At 51.1% G+C, this 10,946-nt stretch overlaps 1 long non-coding RNA gene across 2 annotated transcripts; it reads right to left on the reverse strand.

The window, feature by feature from the left end:
• Positions 1–4,094: 4,094 nt before the first annotated feature.
• LOC129149525 (uncharacterized) lies at positions 4,095–10,834 on the reverse strand. Of its 2 annotated transcripts, none has more exons than XR_008556455.1 (3): positions 10,776–10,834; positions 4,670–4,722; positions 4,095–4,198 (listed from the first exon to the last, which is right to left on the reverse strand). It is a non-coding gene; the product is annotated as an uncharacterized LOC129149525 (long non-coding RNA). The 2 variants fall into 2 exon arrangements; XR_008556454.1 differs by lacking the exon at positions 10,776–10,834 and adding an exon at positions 9,873–10,053.
• Between the last annotated feature and the right edge of the window lie 112 nt (positions 10,835–10,946).

Genomic DNA, 10,946 nt, shown 5'->3' on the forward strand with positions numbered 1-10,946 from the left:
TTGAGGGAGGCATGAGGAGGAAGTGGGTTGTGGTTAGAACGACCTGGTTCCCATCTGGGTTGTTCTACAAACTCCCTGTGTGACTTGAGCTTCACCTCTATGAGCCTGCTTTCTTACACCAGGATTTCCATACCCTTTCAAAATTGTAACAATGTCTCCTCTGTGGAGGCATTTTTACTTCATTGCCTTCCAGGAATGATAGAATCCCATTTCTAAATGGGACTTCAAGGAAGAAGCTAGTAAGTGAGGATTCCAACCTAGGTCTCCCACCTCCAGAATTGAGCTCTGGCCCATAGACCCTGAAGTACATCCCCTACTCAGGCTAGCAATAGGTCTGAATCATTCCATAAGGCCATTCCTGGTTTTGAAAAATCTCGAGTGCCCAGCTCATAGGGAAGATGCCCATGGAGATGACTGATACTCTTTGGGATTTCCCTCAGTGGCTTCCTGAGATTAGAGTATCACTCAGGGGAAACGATGTAACTGAACTTTTCTACCCTCTGTCAAGGGGAGTTACTCAGATTTACAGAAGGTATTTCCCTATGAAACCTGTCACCAGTGTTTATGATGACAGAGAGAAACCAAGGTAAACTTGAACTTGTTACCATTCACGGGGTACTGAATTTGGTGACAACCGGGCATCTTCTTTGGTTGGGGCAAGCAAATGACCACTGCCACATTGAGACGGAGAGGTCACTTCCTAGGGTAAGGGACTCGTGTGAACCACGCTAATGCCTTTGCAGGCCAGACCAAATGACTTCATGGGCCTCTACGATCCGCAGGCCGGACGTTCCCCAGCCCTGCTCTAAGAGGTATTCCTCACTATAATTCTGCCCCATACACCACACGTACTTGTGCAATGAAACCTAGAAAGCCTCTCTGTAAGTCAACATTTTCTAGCAATGGTGATTCTTACAGGGCCCTTGCAGGCCCGTGGGGTCTTGGTCTCCTTCTCTCGGCCATTATTCTATTTTGCATCAACACCCAGAACTCAGCTCTCCTGCAGGTGCAGAGGGAAGCAGGGAACCAAGGCAGAGAGGTGGTGCTTCATGAAGCCTGGGGCGGGGAGGACTGCAGTGGGCAGGGTCCTCAGGAAGAAGAGAAGCCACCTCTGCCACAAGGACCCCTCTCTTCTCCTCCCCGTCCCTTCTCTTCCTCTCAGGTCCCTCCATCCTCTCCTCTGGCCAGGCCCACCCTGCCCTCCCTCTTTGGCCGTGTGTTGGCTCCTACCTGCTGCTTGCACTGTGGTCATGGCTAACTTCAGTGAGCTGCCCCTGGGCGGTGAGAGGGAGCCTGAGGACTGGGCTGGGAAGAGACCCCTTATGCTCCAGCAGAAGACAGGCTGCGGCCAACAACATGAATGAGCGGTGGAGGAGAAAGCCACGGGGGAAGAGCCATCTCAGGTGGGGTGACCGGGGAGGAACTGGGCAGGGCCAGTTCAGAATGCAGCCTCACAATCCTGCCCTACCACCAAGATTCTCAGGTTCTGAGCCTGGAGTCCTGCCACTAGGAAGAGGCTCACAGTGCCACTTACCACATTTCACTCTGGGAGCTGGAGAGGTTCAGGAAATTGCCTGTTTAATTCCACTGCCAAGGCAATTCCTGATAAAAACCATAACCATGAGAAGACTGTAGGGCCAGTGAGGTGAGAATAAAATATGACAGGCACCAAAGACTAAGTCCCATCCATAGTAAGGTTTTTTTTCCTATGTCCATGACTAGGCAAGAATGGCCCCTTGATTCCAGGAACCAAGCCCTCCTCAAACGAGACCATCATTCATTCGTCCGCTTTTGTGGGTCATTTTCCTTATTTCCTAGGACAAGTTCCTCCTGCAGTTCCAAAGTAGACCTAACAGAAAGGGAAATGCAGTTCTGTACCTCTGCCAGGAGAAAGGGGGTACCAGGTGCTGTGCCTACAGGTATCCAGGTCCAGAAAAGCAAGGGCTTTCGGGAGGAGCCCAGCAAGGTCCACTCTGCCCAGGCCATTCCCTATGTTCACTGACTAGTAGGACTTCAGGCTGGCTGCTGCAGGCTAAAAAGTGGAACAGATGTGAAATGCAGTGAGAGAGAGAGAGAGAGACAGAGACAGAGACAGAGAGAGAGAGAGAAAACGAACAAACGTGGGATCAAACCCGAAACCTTGGCGCATCAGGACAACACTCCAAATAAATGAGCTACCCAGCCAGGACCTGCAGAGTAATTCTTAACTGCACACTCCATGCCACATTGTCTGAGGAATCCATTTCCAAATCTGAACTGTTACCTCAAGTTCACGATTACAAGCCAAATCCATACCACCTTTCATCCTCGTTAGTTTCAGTGAAAACGTATCTCCTTCCTCTATTTCTGCATTTGGGACCTGGGACCTGTAATCTTGTTCCTTCTTTTTAAAACAGTCTTATGGAGGTATAGATGTGTGTTCTTTCTTTCAAAGGCTACACAGCTTTCTTTTCCATCTCGTGACGGCAGGACCTGGTCTCCATCATGTCCAGTCTCTCTGCAACCCCTTCACACCAACTATCAGAAGATTCATCTTTAAGAGCCATGTGCTCAGTCATGCTTACCAGCACTCCCTGCTGTAAACCTTCAATGGCTCTCCACTACGCGTTTGTCTTCCAGCCAAGATCTCGTGCCCCTGCGAGAAGCACCCTCCACACAGGCCAGTCTTTCCTTCCTCCTCGGCTTCCCATGTCGCTCATTTAGCATATTCTCTTATTTATTTATTTTTATTTTTTAATCCTCACCTGAGGATATTTTTCCATTGATTTTTAGAGAGAGTGGAAGAGACAGAGAAACAGAAATATTGATGTGAGAGAGACATCAATTGGTTGTCTCCAGCTTGTGCCCCGACCAGGGCCTGGGCTGGGGAGGAGCATGCAACTGAGGTACGTGCCCTTGACCGGAATCGAACCTGGGACTCTTCAGTCCGTGGGCCGGTGCTCTATCCACTGAGCCAAACAGGCTAGGGGCATGTCTAGTTCTTTTGAATACTGCAAACATCTTAGGTAGCAAAACAAGCATATACTAATGTAACAGTAACAAAACCAACTTCTTACTCTAAATATCAACATCATGGATTTAACCAACATGTTATTTCCTTTACTTTTTTAAAAATACATTTTTTGGGTTACTGCTATGTATACTTTGATATTTTTTCAGGGTTGAAGGCCCCAATGAAAAAGAATACCATCCCTAACAAGTGAGTTAAGGCATTTTGGCTATAGATTCTTGGGTAGGGCTGGCTCTAGATTGCTCTTCCCAATGACATCAGATTAAAGTTGCATTAAGCTGAAACCCTTCTCATAGGTTTTAGTTCTCTGCATCCTTGTGTCTCCCTACAACAATGCATTTTAAAAGTCTTGTTTGGCCCTAACTGGTTTGGCTCAGTGGATAGAGTGTCGGCCTGTGGACTGAAGGGTCACGGGTTCGATTCTGGTCAAGGGCATGTACCTTGGTTGTGGGCATATCCCCAGTAGGGGGTGTGCAGGAGGTAGCTGATCGATGTTTCTCTCTCATCGATGTTTCTAACTCTCTATCCCTCTCCCTTCCTCTATGTAAAAAAAAAAGTCTTGCTTGGTAGTATTACATAACCCACCTTTGGGATTTTATGATTGGCTAGCCTAGTCTTGTCACTGCAATAGTGATTTGATTAGCATTATTAAAAATGTATGTTTGCATTCTTAGTACTGTATTAAAATGAGTAAGACCATTTATAAATATGTCACCAGGAAATGAAGGATTGCATCTTCGTGGTATGTCTTCTCTTGAGGACATCTGGGTAGTGTATTATCTGGTAACTCACTGCTGACCTGCTCATTATCTAGCTTTTGTGTGTGAGCACTGGGTTAGGCACCTCATTCTCAGGAGTAACCACCAGTGCTGACAGTTCCTGCTCATTCTGGGGCCACCACTGACTTTGTTTATTGGTCTCATGCATTCACCTGTTTCTACTTACACAGACAGAAACACGTACGCAGCATCACTTTATAGTCTGGGAAACAACATACCCAAATATTAGCAGTCTCCTACTGTATTAGTTTTCTAAGCTACACCACAAATTACCAACAGATTTAGCAACTTAAAACAATGCACATTTATTATCTCACGGTTTCCATGGGTCAGGAGTCGGCACAGCTTACTTAGCTAGTCCTCCCCTCAGGGTCTCACAAAGAAGGAGTCGGCCAGGCTTCGTTCTCACCTGAAAGTAGAAGTGGGGAGGAATCTGCTGTCAGCCCCATTCAAGTTGTTGGCAGGATTCACTTCCTTACAGCTAAGGATTGAGGGCCCCAGCTTCTTGTGAGCTGTTGGCTGCCCTCAGAACCTAAAGGTCTGTGGTCCCCTGCCCTGTGACCCTCCCCAGAGGCTGCTCACAACGCAGCTGTTTGCTTCTGCAAAGCCAGCAGGAGAGAGTTTCTAGCCTCAAAAAGAGCTGCATCCCTCTTTAAAAGGGCTGTTACCTAATTAAACCAAGTTCATCCAGGATAACCTCCCTTTCAGTTACCTCAATGTGCATTTTGTGAATAGTGTGGTGTGGTCGCAATAACAGATCACTGTTTTGTTCAGATTCCTTTGTGTGAAAGAAACTTAGTTCAAAGACGCTGATATGAATACCAGTAATATGTGAGTGCTTGCTGGGTGCCAGGCACTGATGTAAGGGCTGTGCACACACCTTCTCACTTCATCCCTCAGACATCCCAGAGAGGTAGGTAGGTGATGTTATTCCTATAGTTAGGATGGAGAAGAAAACAAAAAAGGAGACGTGACTGATGGAAGGCCAGGCACAGTGCTCATAGAGGCTGAAACTGTCACTGGACCTAGGTTCCCTCCTCCACCCCCCCGGATCTTGCTCCTTTCCAAGGATGCAGACGGACTTTTTCCCTGATTGTGATGACTGGGGAGGCCTCACGTGGGCCAGCTCTAGTAGGGGAAAAGGCAGAAGCCTCTGATTCATCCTGATGGCTTTGTGCAGTCCTATGTCTAACCTGGAACCTAACTTGTGAGGGAATGGCATTCATGGACTGGCTTAGTCTGAAGATGTGGGTTGTTATGAGTTATAGATTTACATCCCCCACTCTCAAATTCGTAAGTTGAAACCCTAATCCCCAATGGGATGCTATTTGGAGACGGGGCCTTTGGGAGGTAATTAAATCATGAGGGTGGAACCCTCGTGATGAGAGTACTGCCCTTATAAGAAGAGGTACGTGACAGCTGCAGCCCCCTCCCCTGTGAGGATATAGCAAGTCAGGAAGTAGGCTGTCACCAGACAGCAGAGCTACTGGAGCCTTCATCTTGGGCTTCCCAGTCTCCAGAACTGTGAGAAATACTTGTTGGGTAAGCCACCCAGCCTAAGGTGTTCTTGTTTGAGCAGCCAGAGCAGGCCAAGACCCATGGCATGAGGGCTCAGCGAGGCAAAAAGGTGGTTCCTTAGAGGAAAATTAGGGTATTAGCAGGAGGATGAGTGGCTGCCAAACTGCAGAAACATTAGTCTGCAAGTAGGAAGACCTGGATTCTGTTCTGGCTGTGACACTGCATAGACATTTTTCCTCTCTGGCCTCAATTTCCACATTAGAGGCATTGAATTAGGAGCTCTCCAAGGTCCCTGCAGTGCTCCTGTGCTGTGACAGAGTTCAATACCAATTTTCCTGAATTCAGGGTCTGGCACAGCAGACCTGGGGATCCCTGCCCCCACCCCCTACTACTTCACTCCCCACCCCTAGTCCTTTCAGACTTTGCAGAGCTGACTTTCTGCAATTATTGTCAACTGATAATCCTCATTCCCATTTCGGCCTTTTTGTTGTTGCTAATCCTCATCCAAGGATATTTTTCCATTGATTTTTTTAGAGAGAGTGGAAGGAAAGGAGAGAGACAGAGAGAAAAAAAAATCGACAGGTGAGACACATTGATTGGTTGCCTCCCACATGTGCCCTGACCAGGGCCAGGGATCAAGCCTGCAACCGAGGTACATGCCCTTGACCAGAATTGAACCTGGGACCCTTCAATCTGTGACCCTTCAGTCTGTGGGCCAATGCTCTATCCACTGAGCAAAACTGGCTAGGGCCAGTTTCTGCTTTTTTAAAATATATTTATTTTTTTTTTTTATTGAGTTTTTACAGAGAGGAAGAGAGAGGGAGAGAGAGTCAGAAACATTGAGAGAGAAACATCGATCAGCTGCCTCTTGCACACCCCCCACCAGGGATGTGCCCGCAACCAAGGTACATGCCCTTTGACCGGAATCGAACCCGTGACCTTTGAGTCCGCAGGCCGACGCTCTATCCACTGAGCCAAACCGGTTTCGTCCAATTTCTGCTTTTTCTAACTTTCATTTCTTGTTTCTTCTCCATCCTAACCCTGCCACTTCTCTCCCAGGCCAGGTACAGGGGGTTCAAATCCCAGCTCCATCACTTACTATGTCACTCAACCTCTGAGCTTGTGTCCTCACCTGTAAAATGGGACTAACACCACACCTGCCTCTTTGGGTCAAAGGGAGGGTGAAGTGAGAAGGTGCATGTCCAGCACTGGCAATGGTGCCTGGCACCCAGTGGGCACTCACATATTACTAATATTATTATGACCTCTGCTTCTCTGGGATTGGGACACTTGGCCATGTATGTCACTGCTTAGTCAGAGTTCCAGAAACACTGGCTTCAGCACCACTCCAAATGATGAATAGAAGGCTGCTTTCAGGATGACGGACATTACTGTATACATCTCCAGTGTTTGGACAGAGAGGGATGGCTAGACTGATGCCAGGCTGGGCGGGCTGGAGTCCAGGGTCGGCCACAGGAAAGAGCTCTGGCTTTTCCTCACCGGGCTCTGCCTCCCGTGTAGCCTCGTTTCTGCCGCAGCTCCCATGAACCTTCAGGCCTCCACCTTGGCAGAACTCACTGCTGCAGGCCCTCCTCTACTCCATCAGACTAGGCTTCCCCTACACAGCCCCACTGTCCCACACGTCCTAGCGACCTTCCTTCTTCCACTGTCCATTCTCAATCAGCCTTACATCAAAGGGAACTCTTCCCGAACCCAGGGGAAGAGCCCAGGCCCCTGCCCTCTCATACTCTAGGTTCTCCACTCTAACCCCCGCACATGCTGCACTGTCATTGTTTTCTCAGTTGTCTTCCTGACCACACTGAGCTCGCTGAAGGAGTCACTTTCTTACTCATATTGGAATTTCCAGGGCTTTAATAATTGCTTAACACCTAATAGGTACTCAGTCTTTATTAGCAGAATGAGCAAGTCTCCCTCAATTCCCCAAATAACAGCTAAGTCACGCACTGAAAAACATTTGGAAGAGCCTGAGCAAAAAGGGCAGAGATTCGCAGAGCTGGCCTGCACACGTGTCTCCCTGTCTCCACCTCCTCCCCCACCGCCACGAGTTAAACAGGGGCAGTTAGGTCGTTCCTCAGCTCTTTCTGATGGTGTAATCTTTGGTAACCACTGTCCATTTTTAACTTTTTCTGTAGAAACTATCATTTGCTGGGAGTAAACTCTTCATCACAAGTGATTCATGGTATCTTTACTTTGGTTCTGCTTACAGTCATCCTTCCCTTTGCAAAGCCAATGAGCCAACCTCCAGTGCTGAGTCTGGTGCTCCTTGCTCCTTGCCCTTGGCTACCCCCTCTCACCACTCAGCCAGGCATGCCCAGCTCCCAGGGTCACACTGTGTCCGTAGCTCCTTCCTTACGCTCTGCTAATTAATTTCAACACTTGTTTTTCCTTGTGATGCCTAAGGTGGTAGGTAGATGAAGCAGCTAAAAATGTGATCTTTCCCTCCCTCCCCTCTATCTTTGGCAAAGGAAAACGTGCAGAAACTGTAGAAAAGTGCAACTAGAAGTTCATGTGCACGTCCTAATTCACATATCTAAATACAGGCGACAATACCTTGAAGAGAAGTGGTGTTTTTGTTTCTAAGAGAAAAAAATCCCTAACACCTAAATCACAAACAAGGGGCTAAGCCTGGAAGTCAATGATAGTCACTAAGAAACTCAGCTGTCTGTCCTCCCGCTGGTTATACAAAGTCATGCAAACATGGCCACGGCAAGTGTTCATTCCACAGATGTTTACGGAGTGCTTGCTATGTGCTGGGTTCTACGCTAGCACTGTTGGGAGTTCACATTGGCCAAGAGACCTTTTCACCTGGAGCGGAAAAGGTTCAATGGGGGAGAGAGAGAGTTAGAGGGAAGGGGAGACTGAAACCCATTGGGGTTTATGTGCGATGTGTGTATAAAGGTGGTTATTAGGGGTGAAGGAGGATAAACTGATGTCAACAGCAAAGTACAAGGGTCAGGAGTAGATAAAAGAGAGCCCAGGTTAATTTGTTGAACATAAACTAGGCCCCAGGAGCAAAGTCATACTTGCACTCAGACCGTCAGTTAAGCCCTGACATTTCTGTACAGGAGGCACATGGGTCTCTGTATGGATCTGGTGGACCAGAACCCTCTCACACGGGACCTGCCTTCCACTGCTCTGTGCATTACTCTGCACTACACCACGTACCGGCCACTGGCTGACAACAGTTTGAGGCATTTCTACTGGCAGCAAACTCGAACAGTAGAAGGAACGTACTATATATTTTGACTCCAGAAATGTAACTTGTCAAACAAACCAGTTGTACCTAACATGTCTTTCATTGTGTTTTACATCATTTACACACATGAAGCTTATTATTAACCTGCTTCAGAGGGATGTTTTCTGTCCGAAAGCCCACAGCTGTCTTCCCAGCACAGAAGCAGAGCTCCGTGGACTGCCACCAGTGGGATCTGCCCTGGGTAGGAACCAATGAAGCAGGCCCCAGCCTCAGCTGCGATGGGCTCCCCACAGCTCTCCCAGGGCACAGGGCACCGAGGATGGATGCCACCCGGCTGGCTGGGCCCAGACCCGGCTCCTCCATATGTTTCTCCACACCACACCTGAAGCCCTCAGTCTACTAGTACAAAGGCCAGAATCACAACTAGCCAACAAGTGCTAACTTTTCCCCTAGAACAGTGATGGGCAACCTTTTGAGCTTGGTGTGTCAAACTTCGCCAAAACACTGAGCATAACGCGGGTAGTGTGTCACTTTGAGGAAAAAACATTATTTCGCAATATTTATAGTTTAAATAACATAAATGTATAATTGTTATATATAATTGTATTTAATAAACCTCAGCGGCCGCGTGTCATCAGAAATGGCTACGCGTGTCAGTGCTGACACACGTGTCATAGGTTCGCCATCACTGCCCTAGAAGAAAAGGGTAAGGGAACTGTACAGACACTTCAGGTGCCAGGAGAAGAGACGTAAACCTAGGTACTATGGCCGCTCTAATTACAGGTCTAAGTGTGAAGCAAAACAAACCTTCTAGAATATATAACGTTCTTAAGAACTTGAGGAGGATTTCTACCAAAAAAAAAAAAAAGGTAAAAAGCACCAACCTTAAAGATACAATTCAACTACTTTAAAATCACGACCTTCTCTTTATCAGGACACCATTGCATTAAGAGGGTAAAGAGGCGGGAGGAGATGATGTGCAACACCCATACCAACAGGGGGCGGGGAACCAGGGGACAGAAACATCTAAACTGGGGCGGGGGGGCGGGAAAAACGTGAAGAGACACTTTAGAAAAAAAGAGGAAATACAAATGGCCAACAAACTTATCAAAGAGCGACCTCGGCAGTAAGCGGGGAAACGCAAATTAAACCCACAAGGAGATGGCCTCCAGGTCGGCGAAGTGGAAGGGGTGCGAGGCCTGGGACACAGTCCGGCGTTTTCTAGCGAAGGCGACGGGACAGCGCCGCGCGCACCGCGCCTGCGGCCACGCGACGCCGGGAGCACCTCTCCCGGCCCGGCGTCCAGGGCGCCCTCCAGGGGCCGTCAGCGCCGGACACCGCCACGCACCTGACTCGCGCCGGGCTCTCCTCCCCCTCGGCCTCCGCACCCAGGCTCCCTCCCCGGCCTGCTCGCGGGCCGGGTCCAGCGGTCTGGTCCGGGGTGGGGGGTTAGGGAGCCCACGGACCGGGACCTGAGAGGAGGCTGGCCGGGAAGGAGGACGGGACCTGAGGGGAGGCGGGCCGGGACCTGAGGGGAGCGGGCCGGGATGTGAGGGGAGCGGGCCGGGAAGGAGGACGGGACCTGAGGGGAGCGGGCCGGGAAGAAGGACGGGACCTGAGGGGAGCGGGCCGGGAAGGAGGACGGGACCTGAGGGGAGGCGGGCCGGGACCTGAGGGGAGGCGGGCCGGGAAGGAGGACGGGACCTGAGGGGAACGGGCCGGGGAGGACGGGACCTGAAGGGAGGCGGGCCGGGAAGGAGGAGGGGACCTGAGGGGAGCGGGCCGGGAAGGAGGACGGGACCTGAGGGGAGCGGGCCGGGACCTGAGGGGAGCGGGCCGGGAAGGAGGAGGGGCCCTGAGGGGAGCGGGCCGGGAAGGAGGACGGGACCTGAGAGGAGGAGGGCCGGGACCTGAGGGGAGCGGGCCGGGAAGGAGGACGGGACCTGAGGGGAGGCGGGCCGGGACCTGAGGGGAGCGGGCCGGGAAGGAGGACGGGACCTGAGAGGAGGCGGGCCGGGATCTGAGGGGAGCGGGCCGGGAAGGAGGAGGGGCCCTGAGGGGAGGCGGGCCGGGAAGGAGGAGGGGCCCTGAGGGGAGCGGGCCGGGAAGGAGGACGGGACCTGAGGGGAGCGGGCCGGGATCTGAGGGGAGCGGGCCGGGAAGGAGGACGGGACCTGAGGGGAGGCGGGCCGGGACCTGAGGGGAGCGGGCCGGGAAGGAGGACGGGACCTGAGGGGGAAAGGGTCGCGACCTGGGGGAGGCGGGCCGCGTCCGGCGGCGGCGGGCGGTCTGCAGGGCCGCTCCGCTCTTGGGAGCGCGGGAACTCGCTCCACGGGACCCTGCGGCACGGACCTCAACGCGACCCCGCCGCGACCCCGAGGCCGGCCCGTGACGCAATGCGCCTCAGCCAATGGCGCGCGCC

Source organism: Eptesicus fuscus, chromosome 6 (assembly GCF_027574615.1).
Source record: "Eptesicus fuscus isolate TK198812 chromosome 6, DD_ASM_mEF_20220401, whole genome shotgun sequence".
Classification (NCBI taxonomy): domain Eukaryota; kingdom Metazoa; phylum Chordata; class Mammalia; order Chiroptera; family Vespertilionidae; genus Eptesicus; species Eptesicus fuscus.